The 13,183-nt window shown below is 45.5% G+C and overlaps 1 protein-coding gene across 1 annotated transcript in view; it reads left to right on the top strand.

Annotated features, from left to right (window-relative positions):
- LOC124544973 (synaptotagmin-7-like) overlaps positions 1 to 13,183 on the top strand; it is an 845,018-nt gene that overhangs the window by 643,843 nt on the left and 187,992 nt on the right. The window lies entirely within an intron of this gene.

Genomic DNA, 13,183 nt, shown 5'->3' with positions numbered 1-13,183 from the left:
AAAGTAACTCGCGACAGATCGCAAACTAATTTCAATTATTATTCAAAATATAGACGAAAATTTATGTACAGCAGATACAAAGGTTCTCAACTCTACCAAGTAGATTTACGATACTTCACATTCACGAAGAGCAGCAAGTCAACCCTATACACTTTATAGTATCCAAAATCCTATTTTGTGAGAGAAAAAGTGACGTGAAAATCGATATATGTCCTACGATACCTTGATAAAACACTTTTCTCTTGAATCTGTGTGCGAGCTGAGAGCTTTGATTAGTTGTTGGTGAGTATATTTCCACTGTCGTGTTACCTGCAGCTTTTGGACCGAGATTGCTTACCTAGAAGTTTTGCTTCAAGGTAGAAAACACAGCTCCATAAACACTAAAAATGATGAAGCTAGCTTTTGGTGTCACTAATATAGGTCAAATAGGCTTACGACTGTTATAAGTGTTTCCAAAATTGGGAAACAAGATGTTAATGATGACGACCATCCCGGTTGGCTTCGATGTGGAAGATATCAGAAACTGTGGGACAGGACTCAGTAAGATCATGTACAAATGATCCAAGACCTCATCAATCCCTTGGTAATAAGTTGTGGTATATGTGAACGTATTCAGTCAGAATAATTGAACACGAAGCTGTCACAATTGTTTCAAGACGGTCAGAAGGAACATGGCGTAGAAGTCTGCAGGAAAGTTAAACAACAGTTCCAAGACGATCTTCCTTTCAAAGACTGTGGTTAGTGATGAAAATTTGGCTTGTGGCTATCACCTTCAGCCTAAGCAGCAATTGTCGCAGTTGATGATTTCTTCTTCACGTCACCAGAAACAGCTCGACAAGTCTTCCGTACAAGTCTAGGTTGATCTGATTACTCTATCTTTTTTTTAATTGCTGAAATTCTTCATACAAAAATCGTCCTGCTCAGGCGGTCATTGAAGAGTTCTATTACGATGCTCTAAGATGTGAGGAGGGAACGTCCACAGACGTGGCATACAAACGTCTGGGTACTCTACTGTGACAATGAGCGACCTCATTTGGCCTGCACTACTTATAACCATTTGACGCGCGTGATCAGCCGAGCGGTCTGAGGCGCTGCAGTCATGGACTGTGCGGCTGGTCCCGGCGGAAGTTCTAGGCCTCCCTCGCGCATGGGTGTGTGTGTTTGTCCTTAAGATAATTTAAGTTCAGTAGTGTGTAAGCTTAGGGACTGATGACCTTAGCAGTTGAGTCCCATAAGATTTCACACACATTTGAACATTTTTTTTCAACTTGTTCGCCACTCACATTAGTTCTATGTGACGCTTTCCTCTTTCTCCAAGATGAAAACTTTTTGAAAAGGACGAAGATTTGATTCTGTGGTGGACATACGAACGGACTCGCTGAGGATACTGCACTTTAACGAAAGCAAACTTCGGGGATGCTATTCAAAAGTATAGGAAACGTCGAGACTAGTGTATACGATCCCAAAGAGACCATTGCGTATCTCATGGTGCAGGATAAGCTCTATGTAAGACGTAACTATTTCATTTAATAAATTACGGTATCTTCTGAATACGTCTAGTAGATCAATTGCTTCAAGCAGCAAATCCTTAAGAAAATAAATGTTAGGGAATCATGACTGGAGAGCAAGGGGCTCAAAGCCTTTGAGAACAACATATACATTCAGGTAATTTCGGACAACTAAAGTAAAATGGGATGGCGTAGAACATTACTGGAGAAAAGCTGAGTTATTAATTCCTTCTCGAACCAGCAATCGAGCCAAAAATATTTCGAACATACGACGTATATGTCATCGACGAGCATTTTCTCAGTGATGATGCGGAGTCTATGAAAGGCGATGCTTTTCATCACCAACTCCACATTCACATCTGGGGATGCCTCCTTGACACCGTTGCAGTACGTGAGTGTTGTTCTTTTGACTGGATTCTGCAGATACTTTTATTACACACGCCCGCAGGTGTGGAGTGTTGCATTATCACTGAACAGTACACGTACAACGAGAATCTCATTATACAGAACCCGTAATAGAAAGCAAAGCATGTCGAGCTGCACAGTCCTCAGATGCAGATTGTGCAGAATCTGGAAGTAGCACGCACGTTTCTCGGATGTACATCGGAAAGTTTTCCAAACTGTTGGGCTGTGAACTATCCACATAACGACTCAGCCTCCAGGTGGATGGCAGAGGGGCTCCGTGCAACAGCATCCACTTTGCGTCCCACCCTTTTCTGATTTATGGACTCCCAGAACGTTCCTCTTAATCAGCACTACCTACATGTTTCAATTTGTTAACCACATTTTTGATTGCCGACCATGTCGGACGGTTTATGTGCTTACATGCGAAATCCTCCCACCTATGTCTCTGTGCGTGTGTGTGCGTGTGTGTGTGCGTGTGTGTGTGTGACGTATGTCACCCTAGGCAAACGGCTACAACGAACAGCGGATAGTTCAAATGGTTCTGAGCACTATGGGACTTAACTTCTGAGGTCATCGGTCCCCTAGAACTTAGAACTACTTAAACATAAGTAACCAAAGGACATCACACTCATCCATGCCCGAGGCACGATTCGAACCTGCGACCGTAGCAGTCGCGCGGTTCCAGACTGTAGCGCCCTTGAACCGCTCGGCCACTCAGGCGCGGATAGTTCTTCCGTTGTGAGAATTCTGTCGTACAACCTACAACAAAAATGATAATATCACAGATATGGTGTTACCTTTCTAAAATCTAGATCGTTCCACCAGTTTAACGTATACTGGAACAATGAACATGTAGCAAACTTAATTACACCGGAGAGAAAAACAAACTGCTACACCTCTTAATATCATGTAAGGCCCCCAGGAGCACACACGAGTGCTGCATCACGACGTAGCATGGACTCGACTAACGTTTTAAGTAGTGTTGGAGCGAACTGACACCATAAATCCTGTAGGGCTGTCCATAAAACCGTAAGAGCACGAAGCGGTGGAGATCTCTTTTGCACAGCACGTTGCTGGTCATCCAAGGTATGCTCAATAAGGTTCATGTCTGGAAAGTTTGGTGGCCAGCGAAGGTGTTTCAACTCAGAACAGTGTTACTGGAGCCACTCCGTAGCAATTCTGGATGTGTGGGGTGCAATATTGTCCTACAGGAATTTGCCAAGTCGGTTGGAATGCACATTGGACATGAATGGATGCAGGTGATCAGAGAGGATGCTTACGTCTGTGTCACCTGTCAGGGTCGTATCTAGGCGTATCAGGGTTCCCAATCAATCCAACTGCACACGCTCCACACGATTGCAGAGAGTCTACCATCCTGAAGAGTCCCCTGCTGGCATGCAGGGTCCATGGATTCATGAGGTTGTCTCCATAGCCGCACATGTCCATCCGCTCGATACAATTTGAAACTAAACTCGACCGACCAGGCAACATGTTTCCAGTCATCAAGAGTCCAATGTCGATATTGATTGGACCAGTCGAGGCGTAAACATTTTTGTCGTGCAACGATCAAGGCTAGACGAGTGGACCTTCGGCTCCAAAACCCGATATTGAAACTGTTTCGACGAATGGTTCGCACGCTGACATTTATTTATGGCACAGCATTGAAATCTGCAGCAATTTGCGGCACGGTTGCGCTTTTATCACGTTGAACGATTCTCTTCAGTCTTCGTTGGTCCTGTTCTTGTAGGATCTACTTCCGGCCGCAGCGATGTCGGAGATTTGGTGTTTTACCGGATACCTGATATTCACGGAGCATTCGTGAAATCGTCGTACGGGAAAATCCACTTCACCACTACCTCGGAGATTCTGTGTCCCATCTCTCGTGCGCCCACTATAACAACACGTTCAAAATCATCTAAATCTCGATGACCTTTCATTGCAGCAGCAGTAACCGATAATATACATGCCTGTACCAGTTTCTTTGGCGCTTCAGTGAATGATTTAGCAGTTTAATTATCATCCACCTTTTTAAAAAAGGAAACGATGTAACTATGATAATTATAAAGGGACGAGTTTGAAAGACGAATCTTATGAGGTATATGCTAGAGTAAAATGACTACAGGCCGTAAGGTAAGCACTCGTTTTAGAAGATCGTAATGATTTCAGGAAAGGAATTTCGCCCACTATTATAAAACAGTTAAAATGAAGAAATATGCGAAATTAATACTAAATGCACGTAGTTCTTATAGATTACATAAAACTCTTCTACGTCCGTCTGCGTATCTGTGGTCAGCGGGCTGACTGTTGTGTAGGGGCCGTGGATTCTGTTCCCAATAGTCGCAGCAACTTTTTTTTGGCGACACAACTACAACACAATCCACTGAGCCTCTGATCCCAATTGGAAAACTGCTTGGATGACAAGTAGTGGCTCTCATGTATTCAAAGAAGACAATTGCAGGGAGAGCAGTGTGGTGACCACATGCTCCTCCATAACGCATCCAGATGATGTACTTGGCTCAGGACGACACGGCAGTCGGTCGTTCCCGATGGGCCAGCATGACACCAGAAAGGCAGATGTAATAGCAGTAAAAGAAAGGCCTTAGATCGTGTACATTCAAACGCTATGGACCATTCTAGAGAAACTAGGTTATTCTAAACACACCATAAAGAATCCCAAAAGATACATCGATCAGACAGGACATTACGAGCACCTACATAATAGCCGTTATGCTCCCCTTTCGTGCGAATAACACCAGCGATACTCCTAGTGTTGAAGTAACGAGGCCCTGGTAGGTCGCTGGAGGGAGTTTGCACCACATCGTCACACACCAGGCACCTACTTCCAGTAAATTCCTGGGACACAGTCGATGACCTTTGACGCCACTTTCAATCAGATCCCAGATGTGGTCGATTGAGTTCAGGTTTGGCAAGCTGGGGACCAGTACATCAATTGCAGCTCGCCCCTGTGTTCTTCGAACCTCTCCATTACATTCCTGGCCTTGTGCCAAGGCGCATTATCTTGTTGAAATTTGCCACAGCTAACGGGAACCATGGTCGCCACGAAGGGCTGTACGCGGTCTGCAACCAGTGTACGATACTTCTGGGCCTCATGGTGCCTTGCACGAGTTCCACTGGACTCATGGATGCCTACGTATGTGTTCCCCACAGCGTAACAGAACCGCTGTCAGCTTATCTCCGTCCCACGGCGTAGTTGTCAAGGAGCTATTCCCCTGGAACGTGACGGATTCGTATCCTCCCATTGGCATGACGAAGAAGGTATCGGGATTTACCAGACTATGCAGCGCTTGGCCACTGCACCAACATCCAAACCCGACGGTCACGTGCTCATTTCAGTGGTAGTTGCCGATGTCGTAGTGTTAACATTTGCCACAAGCATGGGTCGTCGGTAGTGGAGGCCCATTGCTAAGTGTTCGGTGCACTGTGTGTTTAGACACACTTGCACTCTGCCCAGCATTAAAGTCTGATGTTAGCTGTTTGATTTACGTCTGCCCAGCCTACGATGTCCAATATCTGAAATGAAGGATGGCTGCCCAGTCCCAAAACATCTGGACGTGGTTTCACCTTGATTTCGCCACATGTTGGAGGCACTCACCGCAGCATTCCTCGAACACTCGTCAAGTTGTGTTCATATGAGTGTGAAATCTTATGGGACTAAACTGCTAGGGATCATCAGTCCCTAAGCTTGCACACTACTTAACCTACATTAAGGTAAGGACAAACACACACACTCATGCCCAAGGGACTCGACAAGTTGTACAGTTTCCAAAATCACAGTGTCGAGCCTCTGGGCCATAACAATCTGCCCTTGGTGAAACTCAACAGGTGGTGCACCTTACCCGTTCTACAAACAGACAGCACTCTGTCTGATACTACATGCATTATGGGTGTGCCTGATTAGCAGTCATTCCTCTCGATGTGCGCTGCTGTCGCGTGAACTGGTTTATAACGACAGGTCCGTGGTCATAATGTTCCGGTTGATCAATGTATGTACACAGCCATTGATTGGAACAGGTGCAAGATTTCAGACAAGGTGCAGTACATCACAGACTATATTTAATATATAGAGTGACGATGTTTTACCAGAATGGAAACACGCAGTACGTTCTGGATTACAGACATCATAAATACTTGCAGTCTTGCAGACGATCAGTTTATTGTATTTGACGATAAAAAGAACGTACTATGCGCCATAGATAAGTTGTCTGCCTCCATAGCTTAGTGTTTAGTGTGACTAACATCCAATGGAGGCCCCAAGTTCGAATCTCGGTACAAACAGGGATTTTTACTAGATGAGAGAACTGAAGTGGGATGCTCCCAGCTTCGTGCTACTTGACGGAGCAGTAGTGACACCATAATCTACTAATTCGACAATTGCTGGGAGACAGCTGTCCTGACACCTGCCCGCATCCAAATTATGCCATCGACGCGGAGTTAGCCGACGGTCAGTCGATCCAATTAGTCATCTGTGGCTAGAGGGGCAATAAATACACTACTGGCCATTAAAACTGCTACACCAAGAAGGAATGCAGATGATAAACAGGTATTCATTGGACAAATATATTATACTAGAACTGACATGTGATTACATTTTCACGCAATTTGGTTGCATAGATCCTGAGAAATCCGTACCCAGAACAAACACCTCTGGCCGTAGTAACGGCCTTGATACCCCCGGGCATTGAGTCAAACAGAGCTTGGATGGCGTGTACAGGTACAGCTTCCCATGCAGCTTCAACACGATACCACAGTTCATCAAGAGTAGTGACTGACGTATTGTGACGAGCCAGTTGCTTGGCCACCATTTACCAGACGTTTTCAATTGGTGAGAGATCTGGAGAATGTGCTGGCCAGGGCAGCAGTAGAACATTTTCTGTATCCAGAAAGGTACATACAGGACCTGCAACATGTGTTCGTGCATTATCCTGCTGAAATGTAGGGTTCCGCAGGGATCGAATGAAGGGTAGAGTCACGGGTCGTAACATATCTGAAATGTAACGTCCACTGTTTAAAGTGCCGTCAATACGAATAAGAGGTGGCCAAGACGTTAACCGACTGCACCCAATAACATCACGCCGGGTGATACGCCAATACCGCGATGACGTATACACGCTTCCAATGTTCGTTCACCGCGATGTCGCCACACACGGATGCGACCATCATGATGCTGTAAATAGAACCTGGATTCATCCGAAAAAATGGCGTTTTGCCATTCGTGCACCCAGGTTCGTCGTTGAGTACACCATCGCAGGTGCTCCCGTCTGTGATGCAGCCTCAAGGGTAACCGTGGCCATGGTCTTCGAGCTGATTGTCCATGCTGCTGCAAACGGCGTCGAACTGTTCATGTAGATGGTTGTTGTCTTGCAAACGTCCCCATCTGTTGACTGAGGGATCAAGACGTGGCTGCACGATCCATTACAGCTATGCGAATAAGATGCCCGTCATCTCGACTGCTAGTGATACGAGGCCGTTAGGATCCAGCACGGCGTTCCGTATTACCCTCCTGAACCCACCGACTCCATATTCTGCTAACAGTCATTGGATCTCGACCAACGTGAGCAGCAATATCGCGATACGATAAACCGCAATCGCAATAGGCTACAATCCGACCTTTTCAAAGTCGGAAACCTGATGGTACGCATTTCCGCACCTTACACGAGGCATCACAACGACGTTTCACCAGAAACGTGTATGAGAAATCGGTTAGAAACTGTCCTCATGTCAGCATGTTGTAGGTGTCGCCACCGGCGCCAGTCTTGTGTGAATGCTCTGAAATGTTAATCGTTTGCATATCACTCCATGTTCTTCCAGTCGGTTAAATTTCTCGCCTGTAGCACGTCATCTTCGTGGCGTAGCAATTTTAGTGCCCAGTAGTGTAAATAAGTTGCACACGCTAGACAAAGAATACAATACGGAAAACAAAACTGATGAAACAGAGGGCCGGCCGAAGTGACCGAGCGGTTCTAGGCGCTACAGTTTGGAGCCGCGCGACCGCTACGTTCGCAGGTTCGAATCCTGCTTTAGGCATGGATGTGTGTGGTGTCCTTAGGTTAGTTAGGTGTAAGTAGTTCTAAGTTTTAGGGGACTGATGACCTCAGAAGTTAAGTCTCATAGTGCTCAGAGCCATTTGAACCATTTGAAACAGTGGTAATACTAGAGATGCCAAACAGGTTCCTCATGTTCCGCATATATTTAGCCCTATTAATAGATAAAGTAACTCTTATCCTCGCACAGTTCGTAATTTACGCACATGAAGAGAAACATTGTATGTAGTCCATCGAGCCATCCAATGCAGCATCAATGGTTGCAATGCCTCTGTTTATACAGTATCTGTATCTTCACAGTACAACGTTCATTAGATATACATGCGAATCTGAAGGACATTGTATTGTAAAGATATAGACACTGTTTGATCACAGACATTGTAACCATGAGTAACTGTTAACAGAATAATAAAGATGGAAGCAAGAAGGAAAACAAAACAAAGCTTTATAGAACTGCAGCTGTGAGGTCTCTGCTGCATGTGAGTGAAATTGTTTTCTCATAAAAATGATGAGATCAAAATACAGCCCGCGGAAATGAGATTTCTAAGAACAGTAAATGGTTGCACACGAAATGGAAATGAGTAAGTTGGAGAAGAACTAAATGTTAAACAGATAAACAACACAATATATAAATGTAGAAGCAATTGAAAAGCGCATACTGGCAGTACGCCAGAAGAAAGATAGAAGAAACAGATACGGAGTTACGCACCGAGAGAAAGAAGAAACAGTGTTAGACCCAAAATGAGGTGAACGGTGGTTCATTGGCGTCAGTGAAAACAATACGTGGCAGGCGACCTGTTCGACATTGGCCAGTTCAATTTACGCGCTACGCCGCTAGCTGCCCGCTGCGCAGAGATCACTTGTGTGTGTGTGTGTGTGTGTCCGGCGTCGCAGGCCGCAGTGACCTGTGGCTGTGCTGTGGCTCCGGCACTACAGTGACCCGGCTTAGTGCGCATGCGCGCCCAGCTCGCAATTAGCCGAGTGCTGACCTTTGGGCGGCTGGCCGCTGCCGCCGCCGTCCACGCGCCCACGTGTTGCGCCCGCTGCCGCGGAGTACTCGCCGTGACCTCAGAGCACGCTCTGCGCCTTCATCCGCGGCCGGCATCAGCGACACCGGCGTGGATTAAGCCCACACTGTACCTCAACCGCACTTCATCTCCGTTGGTCTCGTAGCGTCCGTCCGGTGCTCCTCTTGCGTTCTTCGTCGACTTCTCCGAAAGTAAGTTCTGCCTTCACGACGTCGTCGGTAGTTATATTATTTGGTAATGCCGAAGTTACGTATTGGGGTCTCATTCATTGCACAGTGCAGCTACGCTTCCCCCAAATTCTCCATTTCGACTATAAAATCGTAGTCAGTCAGGCAGTTGGGGCGGTGTTCTTTCCTTCCGCCTTTCACAGATTAGGCCTATCGATTTGTTCTGGCCTCAGTTCCAGCTTATACTCTACTGGCCATTAAAGTTGCTACACAACGAAGATGACGTGCTACAGACGCGAAATTTAACCGACAGGAAGAAGATGGGAGTGGCCGAGCGGTTCTAGGCGCTGCAGTCTGGAACAGCGCGACCGCTACGGTCGCAGGTTCGAATCCTGCCTCGGGCATGGATGTGTGTGATGTCCTTAGGTTAGTCAGGTTTAAGTAGTTCTAAGATCTAGGGGACTGATGACCTTTGAAGTTAAGACCCATAGTGCTCAGAGCCATTGGAACCATTTTTTGAAGAAGATGCCGTGGTATGCAAATCATTAGCTTTTCAGTGCATTCACACAAGGTTGGCGACGGTGGCGATACCTACAACGTGCTGACATGAGGAAAGTTTCCAACCAATTTCTCATACACAAACAGCAGTTGACCGGCGTTGCCTGGAGAAACGTTGTTGTGATGCCTCGTGAAAGGAGGGGAATGCATTCTACCACGTTTCCGACTTTGATAAAAGCCGGATTGTAGCCTATCGCGATTGCGGTTTATCGTGTTGGTCGAGAACCAATGACTGTTAGCATAATATGGAATCGGTGGGTTCCGGAGGGTAATAAGGAACGCCGTGCTGGATCCCAACGGCCTCGTATCACTAGCAGTCGAGATGACAGGCATCTTATCCGCATGGCTGTAACGGATCGTGCAGCCACGTCTTGATCCCTGAGTCAACAGATCGAGACGTTTGCAAGGCAGGAGCAAGGCATGGTGTACTCAACGACGAACCTCGATGCACGAATGGCAAAACGTCATTTTTTCGGATGAATCCAGGTTCTGTTTACAGCATCATGATGGTCGCATCCGTGTTAGGCGACATCGCGGTGAACGTACATTCAAAGCGTGTGTTCGTTATCGCCATACTGGCGTATCACCCGGCGTGATGGTATGGGGTGCCACTGGTTACACGTCTCGGTTACCTCTTGTTCGCATTGACGGCTCTTTGAACAGTGGACGTTACGTTACGGATGTGTTACGACCCGTGGCTCTACCCTCCATTCGATCCCTGTCAAACCCTACATTTCAGAAGGATAATTCACGACCGCATGTTGCTTTTCTGGGTACAGAAAATGATCGACTGCTGCCCTGGCCAGCACATTCTCCAGATCTCTCTCCAACTGAAAACGTCTGGTCAATGGTGGCCGAGCAACTGGCTCGTCACAAGACGCGAGTCACTACTCTTGATGAACTGTGGTATCGTGTTGAAGCTGCATGGGCAGCTGTACGTGTACACGGCATCCAAGCTCTGTTTGACTCAATGCCCAGGCGTATCAAGGTCGTTATTACGGCCAGAGGTGGTTGTTCTTGGTACTGATTTCTCAGGATCTATGGACCCAAATTGCGTGAAAATGTAATCACATGTCAGTTCTAGTATACCCGTTTATCATCTGCATTTCTTCTTGGTGTAGCAATTTCAATGACCAGTAGTGTAATTGGCATTCTTATGACTTTATCGTCTATGGGTTTGTATTGAAAGGTCATATTTGGAACTGTTGTTTCTTCTATTCGTTCTAGATATTTAACCCCGTTTTGTTATGCTCTTCTGCTTTGTTATGTACTGCAAAAATATTCAGTTCCTGGCGAATGTTTTCATTAGGAATCCCGTCTACCTTAGCGAAATCGTAGACTGCTCGGAAAAGTATCATTTCAACTGCTTCAATATGGCCACAATCTTTTCTCTTCATGCCCAAGCTGTTTCACTACCACACAGTGGAACATGTACAGCCCTCCTCTTACAGAATTTAATTTTTCCACTTTCTCATGTATTTTTAATGTTCTCCTTATACTGCCAAGTATACTTTGGCGCCTCTGTAATTCGTTATCTACAGCTTTATCTTAGTCCCTCGGTAGTTAAAATGCTCAACTTGTTCCGAAATCTGATATTCAGTTACAATTCTGTTTCGAGCTGGTGATTATCATAGAATGCCATTACCTTGGTTTTATTTAGTGCTGTCTCAAAGTTATAAACTATTCCGATTACTTTTAAAAGATGGATTGACATTTGAGATTCATGTTCGGAGTTTGTCGTTAGTACAATGTCGTCAGTATATAATGGAAAGTTAATATATTTATTCTTGTTTATACTGATCACTTCTCGTGCTTTTTATGTCCATTTCCGGATTGTGTTGACTATAGAAATACGAAATGGGGCAGCCGATTAAGTACACACGCATGTCTCACATGTGGATCCATTAAAATCTTTTTCCCCTATGTAATTGGGGATGTCAAGTATAACACATATTTCATTATACAGAATCTTGATGCAGTTCTAAACTGATTTTGGTATCCACGCTTTACCAAAATATTCAGCGGGCTTTCTCTATCAACCCTGTTAATCGGTGACAACCAAGTAGGTTGCTGTATTAGATACCTTCCTTTTCTCTATTACTTATGGCACACTAAATAAATGATCGCTGCATTACCTTTCCGTTATAAAGCTTCTTTGCTCTTCGAGAAGTAACAGTTTTGTAGCAACCTGTAATCTTTTGTTAACATGAACGTACTGGGTGTCCAGCGAAGCAGTCCCTGATTTCAAAATCAAATATCTCGAAAAAGATGATTCATTGACGAGTGCAAGAAAATGTATTTTTATAGTGAAAGCTGTAAGAATATCATATACCATTTTGTACCGAAGTATCTAAACAGTTCGGAAGGCTAACAGATGGCTCTCTACTTTGTGGCAGGTCGTACATTGTCAGCATGCATAATTAAAGACGAACTGTGGAAGCAGTCTTTGTGATCACATGACAGTCGTTTTGAAATGCCACCATCGCAGTACGGATACGGCAAAAATGAACAATGCAATTTTCCTTCGCATCCTGTAGTGCCTTAAATGAAATGGATTCACGTACCGAACATATTGGCCATTTAAACTTGTCCAGAGTGGTGAAATGGTGTTGGAAGGCAAAACCTAACCACATTGAGACAGATTGAGCAAAGATGGGGGCCAGCCCATCACTGCGCCAGTAAATGTGCAGTATCGAAAGCATTGAGAATTCATCAAGAAAACTAAACACGTTCGGTGTTGCCACGTGGTCTGGGCCGTCTTGCATGAAGTACTAGGGACATGGACGACCCTCCAGCCTATCGGTGTTGTTACAGATTGTTCCCAAATTGCAACCTAACGTTCACTACAGTCGTTTCCCACGTGCGAAAAGGACCAACAATGCCTCCGCTACATACCGCAGCCCAAAGAGGAACTTTTGGAGAATACATTGATTTTGCTTCACACAAATGGGGATTTTCGGAGCCCTAAAATGGCCAGTTCTGTTTATTCATGACTCCATTCAGTGGTAATTGTGCTTCACCTGTGAACCAGTTGCACCCAACATCAAATCCTTCATTATATATACTAAGATGGTATCTGTTCTTTCGGACATGTCCGAAAGAACAGATACCACCTTAGTATATATATAGTTAAGGTTCACCGGCCACTTGACCATCTTCATCTTCTATGCGAACGCACAAACAGTGCCCGAACTCTTACGGGAATCGGCAACGCGCCGCGAGTAATGAGTATAATGGGCGGGGGCACTACGAATGTAGTGTGGGACAATACGTTGAGAATGTGGGTTTCGAGGGAGGCGTGCCAGACATAAATACCTGCAGTCACGCTATCCTCTGTGTCCTCGGTGGCTCAGATGGATGGAACGTCTGCCATGTAAGCAGGAGATCCCGGGTTCGAGTCCCGGTCGAAGCACACATTTTCATCTGTCCCCGTTGACGTATGTCAACGCCTGTAA

Source organism: Schistocerca americana, chromosome 8, assembly GCF_021461395.2.
Source record: "Schistocerca americana isolate TAMUIC-IGC-003095 chromosome 8, iqSchAmer2.1, whole genome shotgun sequence".
NCBI classification, from domain to species: domain Eukaryota; kingdom Metazoa; phylum Arthropoda; class Insecta; order Orthoptera; family Acrididae; genus Schistocerca; species Schistocerca americana.
Note: the sequence above shows the minus strand (reverse complement) of the source record. Positions and strands in the feature narration are given on the sequence as shown.